Here is a 12,471-nt window from a genome sequence, read left to right on the forward strand (position 1 = left end):
TTGAGCATCTTTCCCTGACTTTTGAAGGGTTGATGTTTCCTGACTTTACCCAACTTCACACGTAACGTTTTAAATTCACTCAGCCCCTGGTCGAGGTATGTTAACGTACACTACAAAGGCCCCATTTATGAGAAATCTTATGAGTATAGTCCAGTCAGCTAGAATTTTCTTTACCAGCTGTTATTTTTTTAATGGAATTCCTGTGTTTGTGACCTAATCCCCACGGAAAGGGGAATTACTGTGTGGACCAATTTTACAGGGCAGAATTCTGCACAGTATTCCCATGTCAGAGAGGTTTAACACACAGAGTTACTGCCTACTCTGAGCAGGTGGCACTGGTAAATATATGAGGGAGTACCTCAACTGAGGCAGGGTGAAAGCGGATGGTTGAGAGTAGGGGTGAGTGAAATTCAAGTTACTTGCTTCCCCGTAATTACATTCAATTTTGGCAAAATTACATGTAATTAAGATAAATGTGATTTATTTATTTGATCATATTTTTTTTTAGGCACAAACTTGATCCTTGGGGGTATCAGAGCACTTTACTAATTTGTGGAGAGCAGCATCTACCCAAGTCAACAAGCTGGTAGGGACCTGCTTTGGGATATTGAAGGCCTTGATGAAGTTTTTACCTTTTCTTCCAAGACCTGCCAAAGAGGCTCCTGGTCCTGACGAGATTTCCCCACACCAAGGGGTTATCGAAACGCGTAGACCCACTCATTCAGCATTAGGAATACCTATTTGATTATTGAAATATTGAAAAATTTCATTTGCTTTTTCCAATGCTATGTTTTTTTGAAATCAGGAAATTGTAAATAATTGTGTATAGTTCCATAAATTTCTTATGTGTGTATATATATTAATGTTTTGTCGTGTATGAATGTTTGTATGAAAGTTGGCTGATTGAGAAAATTGTCTATACTTATGTTATGTGGAGTTCAAACAATTTGTATGTGTAAAAATGAAAAATTGCTCATTTATATGTTCCTTGTTGATGCAAAATAATTAAATAGTATTGGATTAATTCCGGAGAAATACTACCCCTGAGAGTTACTGTTTTGCTTCGGTAATTCGAGTGATCATTGTTTGTTCCTTTGTTGAAATAGCTAGGCAATACTGGTAGTTGTGTTGGTTTATAGATACTCTGAGCAGGTGGCACTGGTAAATATATGAGGGAGTACCTCAACTGAGGCAGGGTGAAAGCGGATGGTTGAGAGTAGGGGTGAGTGAAATTCAAGTTACTTGCTTCCCCGTAATTACATTCAATTTTGGCAAAATTACATGTAATTAAGATAAATGTGATTTATTTATTTGATCATATTTTTTTTTAAGCACAAACTTGATCCTTGGGGGTATCAGAGCACTTTACAAATTTGTGGAGAGCAGCATCTACCCAAGTCAACAAGCTGGTAGGGACCTGCTTTGGGATATTGAAGGCCTTGATGAAGTTTTTACCTTTTCTTCCAAGACCTGCCAAAGAAACGGTTGTCCGTGCTTTGATTTTGTCTTGTTTGGATTTCGCCAATGCACTCTATGTGGGCATCTATGGCTTTAAACAAACTACAGGTCATTCAAAACTCGGCCGCTAGACTCCTGCTGGACATATCCCGCAGGTGTAGTGTGCGTGCCCATTTGCGGTCTTTGCACTGGCTCCCGGTGGAGTCTCGAATAAAATTCAAAAACCCTGGCACTCATAGGGCACTATATGGCCTGGGTCCTTCCCACCTCCAGAAGAGGTTCGCTTTCTATAATCCTGTGAGACAGCTGCGGTCATCTTCCCAACTCCTGATGCAGACGCCTAGATACAAAATCCAGAGGCTTGGTGGGAGTTCCTTTGTGCGTAAAGCTGCTCTGGCATGGAATGCTCTACCCTTGGAGTTACACAGCATTCAATGTTCTGTGATCTTCAAAAAGAAATTTAAAACCCTTCTTTTTGAATAGTGCTTTGGCCAGTGGTTCCTTTTCTTGAGCTTGAGCCGGGACACTCTGCTGAGTATCTGTGCGCGGTATCAATTGCTTTAACATAACATAACTTGTGATAACAATAAAGTCATACATGAATAAGAAACATACAGGTTATAGTTAGCACCCAGAGATGGGGGGTACGATTTACAATGTTCAAGAGCATAGGAGATAACTCAATAGAAGACAAAGAATCATAGTCAATAAAACTATAGGAGCAGAAAGTGCTGAGAAACGGGAGGGTAGGGTCCGGTCAATGAAGTTTAAAACTTAAATCTCCAGTGAAAGTATTCATGGATGTGATTGAATTAAGGTATCTTTGCATCTAGGGAAGAAATGTGTTCATAAGGAGTGCTTTAACTTCTTTCTTGAAGGAAATATTTGATGGATTCATTCTGAGTGCCTTGACTTCTTTCTTGAAGGAAATAGTTCATGGATTTATTCTGACTTCAGGGGGCAAGTTGTTCCAGATTCTCGAGGCCATCCCAGAGAAACATCGGGTGTAAATTTTCTTTTTGTATAATCTCTGAGGTTTCAGAAGAAAGGTATTAAAGTTTCTTGATGATCTGGAGCCACTGGAAAGTTTGAGCTTCTGAGCAACATACCTAGGGGTGTTGAAGTGGAGGGCTTTATGTGTCATGCAGGCAATTTTTTGCTGGTTTCTAGCTTTGTATGGGAGCCAGTTGAGGGATTTCAGATCAGGGGTGATCTGGTTGTTTCTTTTTGAGCCGGGCAGCATTGACCGAAGCCCTTAGAGGAGTCAGTTTGGATCTGGGCAAACCCGAGAGGGTTGCAATTCCATAGTCTAACCTGGGAATCACTAGGGCTTGCTTGAAATCATTGGGGGGAGGGAGGGATGGGTTTTAGTTTTCTTAGAATTTTTTATTTGTGATTCGCCCCTTTGGTGGCGGCACTGATGTGCTTCTGCATGTTGAGGTTCTTGTCAAGAATGAATCCCAGTGATCTCCCTAATTCAATGACCTGTGGAATCCATTACTTAGTGGTTTATTTTAGCGGTATCATTTTGTGTGAAATGCATACTCGCATCATTTTTTGCAGTGAATGGTGGAGTAAATTCACGGCATGGCGTAGTGGCGTAAATTCAGAAATTTCGCATAGCAGGTGTAACTCGAAATAACACATATTTCACTAGTGCAATTTAAATTTCACCCTGGCCTGCTCGAAAGGGTAGGGAAGGGAAAGATAAGTCAAGCCTTGTCAAGGAGGCTGTCATAGAAAAATGAAGACCAGAACTGGGGAATGAGGGTTTGGCTGATGCAGCAGCCAAAGCCTAATGAGATTTGGCAGGAGAGATTTTTTGGCCAGTAAAATCAGGTCCGGTGTCCTGCACCCTGGAAAACTGGGTGCTGGCACAAAAGGTCAAGTAGGGATACCACTCTGCCTGACTTGTAATCAGGGCCAAAGCAAATTGTCGTCCTCTTGATCCCTGTTTACCTCCTCCCATTTGCAGCACTGCTATGTCAAATGCTACACCTCTGTGCCAAATAAATATAACTGCAGAAAAACCTCATGAATGTAATGTTAAATTAGGGTGAATAACTCATCTTGGACTTTACTGTCAACACTCCAGATCTTTTTTTCTCGAAGGATGCGCGGTTCACTCTGATCAGCTTCCCCCCAGAGTTCTATGAGGCAGACAAAGTGTGCACTAGACCCCTATTAAACTGAGTCCCGAAAGGATAACATGCTACAGTAAAATGCAGATGTCTCTGAACTGGTTTCCTCGCCCATCAGACTCGCTTCCCTGCTCTCTGAATGGCCAGGTGTCACTGGTTATTAAATACCAGCTTTGGAAAGGTTTCCTACTAGACGGCTGCAGCTAGGCTTGAGGTTTTGGCTGTTATACAGCCAGTGATGAAAACCACATGAGCCGTAACAAGTCTTTGTAATGTCTGACTTCATTTCTAAAAGAGGATAATCCGAAGAGCAGTTTACTCGTGTGTCCTCGGCACTGACAGCAGCAGGGTCAGGCACTTCTCCGCTGGGAAGCAACCGTGTGCTTTTTGCCTCTCAGAGCAGGGCATCTACTTTTATTTTGCTGCAGCATCTTGGAACAAAACCTCTGAGGTGGATAACAACAGTTGAGCGGATTCAACTGAGCTGTAAGGTATGTTAATGAGTTTCATAACTTTTATGGTGCCAAGAACTGGCCAACAAACTCTTGCAAAAACTGATAATAGCAGGGTTTTTTTCTTTTTTTTTTATTATAGCACATTTTATTTGCTAATTGTCTCTCACTTGTATCTCTAAATTTCACAATATTTATTGCCATTTTCCTTGAAATGTGCCCCCACCTACATGTGAGTATTTCAGTCATTTTGCTAGCTCTTGCATGTGAATATTTCACTCAATTGATTTTTTTTTAATTTAAACAGGATTCGTTTTTACATTTTTATCCATTTTGCAGAGATTAACTTCAGCCCTGAAACATAGCTCTAAGGGGTTGCTGAGTAGACGATGGAAACGTTTACTGCTTTATTTAAGACACTACAAAGAGTGTGAGGTCGCTTTATTATAAATTATTTTGCAATTACCATCGACTAAGTTGACCCTCATTTTAAAAATGTATTTTAACCTAGCTGTTGAATTTATTCTGTTTCTGCATGGACGGGTGATGTGCAATATACTGAAAGAAAGAGCAGCCACGCTGTGTCATATTCTCATTGATTAATTTCTGTTACCCACTTTTCCATTAACTATATTTACAAACGTAGAAAGAAAAAAATATTCATTCTTGCATCGGATTTTAATTATTACAGGACTTAATGTTTCTTCTACAACTTAAAGTAGTCAGAAATCAGCACCCACTCAGAACTTATTAAGCATGCAAATCAACAGTTGAATAATGTTATTTTCACAAATGGGTGAATGAAGTTTGTCTCTGAGACAGTATCAAACTAATGAGTGCAGTCTGCACAGTAGACTGTGACTGCCAAGACATTACCATGAATACTTAAAACTGGGTACCCTTGGAGCTCCGAGGCAGACACAAAGAGGAACACAGCACAGCAAGCACTTTTCTAATCCAACTGAAGTGCTCTGCCCTCAAGCCTCCGTTCTCACTCTTGAGACACCTAGCCCCTTCGGATGTGAATGCCCCCTCCAGACTTGTGCAATATATTTTAAAGAAGCAGTGCTTGCTGTCTAGATTTCTAATTTTAGATGTAATTGGAGATGAAAGATTTGGCAGCAAGGATGGGCCAGTGCAACAGCAAGTTACACATTTTAATTAGATACATGCCAAAAGAAATGCTGGGTGGTGAGTATTTAGCTTTCCGGGCAAAGATGTACAAGAACGAAATGTTCCTCCACCAAGCACGTGGTATTTTTACTATCAAGTACATTTTTAATCTTATTGATTTAAAATGCCCAAAGCATGGGTTCAAAGGAGGTGAGAAGTATGCTGTCTGCTGCCTCAACAAGTTTCGCTCTCTGGGGTACTCTTTGCACTGCGGATACTGCAACAGATGTGTGCACTGCATTTCCATTATAGTTGAATGCATTTAATTTTATGCTGAGCTTCCATATAGCGCTCAATCCGCTTCACATCCTCTTCTAAGCACTGCAGCTGGTTGATTGCGGTAGCAGAGCACGAAGATGATGGTTGGATGGAAGCCATCAAGCATGTTGTTCTTAGTTCATGGCTGAAGAGAATAGTTGGAGGTTCAGTTCACGTTAGAATCTCAGGTTGTCATTTCCGAGTGGATTAAACTATTTTACATTGAGTATGCTAAAAACAGCACACTTGAAAAAAAGGATTAGAATGGATGAATGAATTATAGGCAATTCTATTCACTTTAGCATCGACAAACACAACAAGTGGACAGGCGAAAGGATTTCAAATGCATCGAACATTACATTTGAATTAGTAGTGTTTCCAAGCATTGACTTTCATGGAGAACGGAGAGACACAGTGAACTGAGATCCCAACGAAATTCAGTACAAGATACATATTTATTGTATATCACTGATAGTATGACTTGAATGAACACGTTTCAGAAAAGCTTTTTTTTTCTTCTCTTGATTTGTCAGCCTGTGTAATGAGCGAAGTGTCGTAATTACCAAATACGCTTTACTTCAATATAAGGTTTCGCAACAATTACCGGTGTTGCCGCTTTCATTGGAACATTACCAGGATCCAAAGGCATACCTGGCTCACATTCAGAGTCCTCCTTTATTCAACACAGAAGTGGTTGCGTTTGTGGATATGGTAGACCACACCTACATCTGTTATCCACATCTGGAAACAGTGAGCGATTAAATCCTATCACAAAGGGTACAGTCTAAACACGTGTCCACTATTGCTACCTTCAGCATGTTGGTATTGCTCTTATTGTCAATTACCCGCTGCATAGTGCATAATCTGCCTATTCATGTGGCAATGCAGCACTTTTCGGTAACATAATGCATACATCTCCAGATGTTTCCATAGCAGATAGGAGCCTGGTTTTGTTTTGTGTAAGTGTGTGGTCTGTATGGTGAGTATGTCAGTTTTAAAGAATTTGCTTTTTTTAGGGGGTGGCCTGTACCAAATTGGTTAGATGTTTTCTTAGTTGATGCGAGTGCTCCACACCATGGCATCTGTTGTGGGAAGAATATGGACCCTAATAAACTGAATGAAGTGAAATCACAGAATCCATCCATTGATCTGTTGCTGTATGGGCTCAAATGGACTACTTGAATACTCACCAATAGTGCATATTTTCCCCAGAAAAAATTGGTTAAATGCATGATAAATGTAGGGTCTGATTTTTAGAAAGCTACCCTGCCCAAGGAAGCACCAGCAGAACGGTTGTATAGCAAATCAAAATACAAATAAATTGTTACCAGAAACTATAGGACTGGGATTAAATTCACACAATGGGTGCGGGGTGGAAAAAGAGACTTAAATTTCCCCGGTCAGTAGGCATTTCTTCTTCACTGAAATCTTGCTTTGGTGATCACTAGTCACACATCAATGCTACATTCTCCAGTTAACTGAAAAGTCCCAGGTCTTTGTCTTAGTAGAAGGAGGAACATCAGCTTTTTGCTAAACTTCCTAAAATGTATTTCAGCCTTATAGGAAAATTATCCCCCACCCGAATGTTACCCCAATTAGACAAGACTTCTCATCCTGACTTGCGAAAAGAGGATGGGCAGAGAGGCAGTTCTGTTGCCGAGAGTGTATGCAGCAGTGCCAATACTCCCACCAGGTAGGTAAACTACTAGCAGCCGCGGCCTATGGAGGGAGTTGCGGTGGGGCAGAGAGGCGGTGTGGGGGGGTGCTAAAAACCGGAATATGGATAATTGGAGGTAAGTAAACAATGTAATTAATAAAACGAATTTCGTAGCGCGCGCTGCGTCGCATTTTGCGATGCAGGGCACGCTACGAAATTCGGGAGCGCCCCTCCCCCGCCCCGCCTCTCTGCCCCACCGCAACGCCCTCCATGGGCCGCGGCTGACTACTAGTTTAGAGGAAGGCAGTTTTGGGAAAATAAATGAAGCTCTCTGTTTACCTACCCTTTTCAGGGAAATTTCTCATTCAATTGTATTTTGCTGTCTTGAAGCCCATGTGAATCAGAAACTTTTTCTTGATAAAGGAGCCACTTATGGCCCATGAACTTCGACTCTTGTTGGAGAACTACTATCACCCACCCCACAAGAATCCTTGTAAGTTTTAGGAAGAAGGCCTCCATGGAATGATGAGCATGTCCTTTGGGGTGTTCAAAAGAAGTGGTTCAACCATTTTTTTCAGTGTTATGAGGAGTTCTGGGTCAGGTCTATCTGTTAGAAATTATGTGGCAGCCTGGTAGAAATTTAGTGGCAGCCTGAAGAAAGAGAAGCTGGGTAACTGTGTGGAACTAAAGCCTCTATCATTTGAGGTGGTGGTGAAGTTTTAGTAAGTCAAATTCATTGGTTATCATTAGAAGGGATGTGCCTAGCAGGCTTGCGCTGGCCAAGAAACTAAGAGAGACAACAGTTAGAAACAATTGCTGCAAATCCTAGGGAAAACTCTAGTATGGGATTTAGTAATTTAAAGATAATTTGTTTTATGTTTGACAGCCGATGAAAACTGTAGTTTTACTTCATCTTTTTGTATTACTAGATGAGTAGAGGTGGGACGAAAAATGGCTGCAGTAGGTATTAACACCTCTAAGAAAACTATTGACAAAAGACATTCTCAACTGAAATCCTCATTGTATATTCATTGGCATTATTAATATCCACATGAATTGCTCGAGATAGCCAAGGTCACCTCATTGAGTTCAGTCTAAGCCATTGCAGGCAGTAACTACTCCAATGCCTTTAAGTGTTCAATAAGCAATTGACCAAAATTCACTTCTGTATCAATCTATGCAACTTATTGCCTGACTCAATCTTCGGTAATGCCACACAGTGTATTTTCTACAACCACAAGGTGTATCACAGAGAACCATACCAAGCAAAGCTGCAGATTAAGGTCTCGTCAGGCACCAGCCTTTGTTTAGCTCCTGCTAGAGTGAAGGATCCTCAGATAAAAAGTTGGCAACTTAAAAACGCCATGTATATGGTATTTCTATAGCTGAATCTAGTCAAATGGTAGCAGAGCCTTGTACATGGTCAATGACAAGCATAAAGTCAACAAGTAATAGGATATGAAGTTGGGTTGCAGACGGTTACTGCATTATGAAGTAGTGTTTCTTAAAGAGGTGAGTCTTCATCTCATTCCTAATTTGAACCTGCTCTGGGATGATCCTGATGGATATTTGAATGTTGTTCCAGATCCTGGGTGCATAGGTGGAAAAGGCCTGTTGCCTCATTTAAAATGTTTTACAATTCTTAGTCTGCAGTCAAATGATGTCCTGGCTGAAGGTGTGCCGAGAACAACTAGACTCCAATATAAGCAGGGGTGCTGTTTGTAATGGCTTTGTAAATGATGCAGCTAGTTTTGAAGATGATGCAGGCTGTCAAGGGGAGCTAATGGAGTTCCATCAGTATGAGGGTGATGTGATCATATTTCTTTAAGCTCTGGATGAGATGTGCTGAGGAATGTAGGATGTCCCTAAGGGGTGTCAGTGTGGAGTCTGGGAAGTCATGGAATAGAACACTACCACATCCAGAAGCAGGGATATGAGGGATTAAACAGGATTTCTGAATCTGCTTTCTTGACAAAACATTTTAAGTTTCTTTAGAAGAGAGAGCTCGTACCAGGCCTCCTTTTTTCCCAATGTGTTCTTTGCGGGTGAGGATGGTGTTTAGGTTGAATCCAAGTGACTTGGCTGTATCTTGTATGCTGTTGTTGAAAATTCAGGTTTTTCTGTCTTGGTTGGTTTGAGCTTCAGATAGGAACTTGACATCCCGATCTGGATTATGGGCAAGCAGTGTTTCAGGCATTGGATGTCTGAAGCAAGTAGAGTTGTGTGACATTGGCATATTGGTGAATCTTGATGTTGTTATGTGTGAGTAGAGCATCAAGTGGCTCACGGTAAAGGTTGAAATTGACAGGAGACAGTTGATAAGGCTCTTTTCTGTCCTGGAAGTGCCTATCTCAACAAACCGGTGTTGGTTGGAAATGTAGGAGAACTAGTGAATGGCATTGCTGGCAAATCCCATTCAAGACTCTAGTGTGCATATGAGAAAGTGATGCTCAACTGTGTCAAAGCCAGGCAAGAGGAAAGACGGCAGGGGTCACCTTCATTTGTGGTCAAGAGGTCATCATCTATAATGTGCAAGGAAGCAGTCTTCTTGTGGCAGCATGATCTGAAGCCAAACTGGTAGTCATGCAGGTGATGGTTAGCATTAATGGGATCTTGGAGTTGAACATAGACTGCTTTTTTAATGATCTTGCCATGAATGTAGCCAGTAGTTGGTTAGGTAATCCAGGTGTAGTGTAGTTTTCTTTAGGAGAGGCAGGATCTTGCCTGTCTGCAGATCTTTTGGGAAGATGCCTAGAGTAAGGGAGGCACTGACAATGGTAAGTATTGGTAAGAGAGTGTCCCCCAGAGAGAGCTTTGTGGAAGGAAGATAGCAAGACATCATCTTCATAAGAAGTGGCTTTGAAGCAGATGAGTATAACAGTAACATCGAGGGGAGAAGGTTGATCATTGCGGGATTCTATAGGAAGCAATGGATGTAAGAATTGAAGAAGGCTTGGTGTTGTTGGTGTGCTGTTGAAGTGTCTGTCTTTTTTCACTAAAGAAGATGTTGATGGCATATCCCTTTTCTGTGGCGTGAGGAATAGGTGGGCTAGGCAGGGGGGTGATGTAGTGCTTGATTGTCTTGAATAACATTCTGCTTCTGTTGGTGGCTACATTGATGGTGTTGGTATAGCAATTTGCTTTGGCAGACATGATGAGCTGTTTATGTGTTGTAAGAAGGGATTTCAGTATTAAGAAGTCTTTGTGAGTTCTGTTTTCTTCCACTTTTTTTACTTCTGTGGATGGATTGTTTATTGTCAGCAAGGTCTGTAGAATACCAGGATACCAGGTTACCAGGATGCTGAAGGCTTTGGCTTTCACTTGTGGGCTGTGATTGGGGCTTTGATGCTTATATAGCTTTCTCAAAAAAAATTGAAACTGTTTAGAAGGATGTTGGCTTCGGACTTGCAGTTGATAAGATGGGAGATGAATTTAAGCATTAGCTTGTCTATGGAAACGTATGTGAAGGTACAAAGCAGAGCAGGGAGTTAGGGATGGCAAAGTGTTTGTTGCAGCCCAGAGGGTATGTATGGTTTGCATTGGATTGTTGGTGATTTTGAGAAGGCAAAGTCGGGATGTGGCTTTTCAATGTTTTGCTTGTGTGACATGCTGGACTACTTGTTCTACTTAATAAGTTCAGAAATGTGTTTGAAACATTTTCTATACTATAAACTTTAATGGGATCCTGTAATATTCTTTATTTCTATTGTCAAACCCCAGATTAAGTGGAAATTGTTACTCGTTGTTCCATTGGATATCAGAATAAAATACATATTGCCTGACATGGATATAGTGTGCCTAAAAGTTGTTTACAAAAATATTGCTTCAATGGGTGTAGATTTTCTCTTATTAAATCCTATGGTAGATATTTTTGTAAACACTATTTTTGTTAGACGTTATTTACTTCACAAAAGTCTGTTCCCATATATTCCTATTTTAGCATATTGAATTATTATTGCCTATTTGTAAAAGTACCCTTTTCTAGTTAATGTATTCCTAATATTTTTTAACTTTGCTTATTGTTGACACTATCCTATTCTATTCAATTCTTGGCCTGTTTTGAAATGTGTGTGTGTTTTGTTAAATCCTCATTAAAATCATTGAGTTTAATCCTACTCTTAGTCGAACTTCTGAATTATACCATTGTCACTTTAAAGAGATGTTTGCTGCTCTACAAGTGTAGATATTGTGGTAGTTCAAATATATCACATCAAACCTTAGCTCTCTCCTAAAACTCTCTCAGGAAGTGACTTTGTGAAATTGCTACTTCCTCAAATTATTGACATAGCTAGGCTGGACTATTTTGAAATTGTGGAATACATACAGTTAGTTTTTCACTGAGAGGAAGTTCTCCCATATGTCATTATAGAAAACAAATAATTTTAAAGTTAAGAGAAAATATTCACATTATCACTAAGTATAAGTAATTCACCTTTTGTAATAACATCTTTATTTTTGTTGTAAGCCCCTTTTACCCGTGATATATGGAAATACCCCCATATTACACATAATTCCAGAAAATATATGAATATATGGCCTCTCATGAACCCTGGCCAAACCCCCATCTGCCGCCAGCGTGCCTTAGCCAGCAGTTCTATAACATCAACTATCCTGCACCATGTTGTCTTAAATCAATCAGGCCAGATGAGATGTAGGAGTTTGCTTTTATGTTGGGGACTTAGGAAAAATATCATATAGGGTGCTTTAACAGGTGAATAATATAATCTTGTTGTTAATTTCATACAAATGGCAGGGTAGCTGAAGTATTCAATAATGTCTCTACATTCTGCAGTATCATCTGACCAAACTGTGTAAATCAGTCCTGGCACTCGGGGATTAGCCCTTTCCCAAAGGCCTCTAGGCCCATAGGAAACAATGGAAAGGGATTCCTTAATTGCGATTCGCAAATTGTGAATCGCAATTAAGGAAAAATAAGGAATCGCAAAAAAAATGGCAAATTTTTAATGCATAGCCGTTTGCGAATTCTTAATTGCGATTCCTTAATTTTCGCAATTAAGAATTCACAAATGGGAAGATTGATGCATGTGGCCGCTAGTGACAAACCTTTCAAGTGGGTTTTTCTTGAGAGCCCACCATGTTTAGCATCATAGAAATTGAGATGTCCATCTTCTCAGACAAAGATTTCAGGGAGGCAGAAACATCTTAAATTAAATTTACTTATTACTCACCGAGCCACTTCCTAATCTTGTACATTCTCTCATCCATAGCCTGCCTTTCAAGGTACCTGCAGCACTTGGATACCTCAAATGGGTTTTAACACCTTAGTAGCAACACAGAGGTGCATTCAATGGAAATACTAGGAAGGGAGAGA

General features: G+C 40.4%; 1 protein-coding gene across 1 annotated transcript in view; it reads left to right on the forward strand.

Annotated features, from left to right (window-relative positions):
- The first annotated feature begins 3,834 nt into the window (after positions 1–3,834).
- Positions 3,835–12,471, forward strand: part of ASPN (asporin) — a 199,372-nt gene continuing 190,735 nt past the window's right edge. Inside the window, exon 1 of the mRNA XM_078661389.1 lies at positions 3,835–4,090. The gene's annotated coding sequence lies outside the window, so the exon portion shown is untranslated. The remainder of the gene's footprint in view (positions 4,091–12,471) is intronic.

The sequence above is a fragment of the Lissotriton helveticus genome, chromosome 9 (assembly GCF_964261635.1).
Source record: "Lissotriton helveticus chromosome 9, aLisHel1.1, whole genome shotgun sequence".
Classification (NCBI taxonomy): domain Eukaryota; kingdom Metazoa; phylum Chordata; class Amphibia; order Caudata; family Salamandridae; genus Lissotriton; species Lissotriton helveticus.